Consider the following 1246-nt stretch of genomic DNA (forward strand, 5'->3'; position numbering starts at 1 on the left):
CAGTAACCTATACCAATTATCTTCCACTCAGGAGACCCATTCTGAATGCCCATGCAGATGTCATTGTTTTCAATGAAACATCTTGGCATCTTGAAACTTCAGAGATGCTGCAGGGAGGGAAAATGGACAGTGAGGCAGGATGTCTGGGTTCTATTCATGGCTGCCACCAACTGACCTAATGATCTTGGACAAATGACAATCTGTGTTTGCTTAGGAAACTCCTCTATTAAAATCAGAACAATACAGAGAAAATTCCCACAGACCCTGCAAAAGGATGACATGCAAATTCTTGAAACACTCTATATTTTTTAATAATAGCATTTTAGGTTAAGGAAAAAAAGAAAATTACTATCTTTCTGGAGCTCTGTTTCCTTCTAGGAAAAACTAGGGGGTTAGAATCAATTACTCAATGTTCCCTAACTTCTAAATTTAATGGTCTATGGCTCCACATTTATGTTTATCCTGAGCACTTAAAGGATATATAGATTCACATGCAATATGTGAAAAGCAAAACAAAACAAAAACAAGCATAGTGCATTGCAAAGAGTGGGAATTTTGTTAAATTGGTTTGAATAAATTTAGTAAAATTTGAATAAAGTGACAATACATCTCATTATAGCATGTACTCTTCTAATCTCTAGAATCAAATACAAATATTTACCAAATGACCCTAAACCAATTTTATTCAATTTGGGCAATGTGACAATTCATAAGATATCAGCCAAATACAAAGCTAATATGAAAGAGAAAGAGGGAAAGAGGGACAGAAACAAGTATCATTCCAAATCTATCCTCTCTCTCTCTGTCTGTCTCTCTAATTCTCTCTGTCTCTCTCTTCTTCTCTGTATCTCTGTCTCTCTCTTCCTCTCTGTCTCTCTCTCAGAGCCAGAGGACATGTGTTCAAATCCTGACTCTCTCATTTAAATCCTTGCATGACTAGGCAAGTCACTTAACACCTAGGTTTCCTCATCTGTAAAATAAGGCGTATGGACTAAATGACCTGTAAGGACCCTGATGGTTCTAAACTTATGATTCTAAGACAAAAAAAGTTTTTGAGGAAATCTAGTCTCCATCTTGAGTTTAGAGCCGCCCTTCTAAATTCAGCAGCTACAACTCAATAAACATAAAACAAACACTTTTGGAGAAAGATTATCTCTGTCACAGACGAAAAGGCCCCTTTTCTGTCTCACTACAATTCATTCACTAGTTTATGGGCCTAGCATCATCCAAGGAATATAAATTTGCA

General features: G+C 36.4%; 1 non-coding gene across 1 annotated transcript; it reads left to right on the forward strand.

Moving 5' to 3' along the window:
- The first annotated feature begins 202 nt into the window (after positions 1 to 202).
- On the forward strand, positions 203 to 309 carry LOC138146782 (U6 spliceosomal RNA). The gene has a single exon (XR_011164581.1). It is a non-coding gene; the product is annotated as a U6 spliceosomal RNA (small nuclear RNA).
- The last annotated feature ends 937 nt before the right edge of the window (positions 310 to 1246 follow it).

This window comes from Petaurus breviceps, unplaced genomic scaffold (genome assembly GCF_028583685.1).
Source record: "Petaurus breviceps papuanus isolate PSGF00001 unplaced genomic scaffold, PetGlider_PUasm1.0 90769, whole genome shotgun sequence".
In the NCBI taxonomy this organism is placed as follows: Eukaryota; Metazoa; Chordata; class Mammalia; order Diprotodontia; family Petauridae; genus Petaurus; species Petaurus breviceps.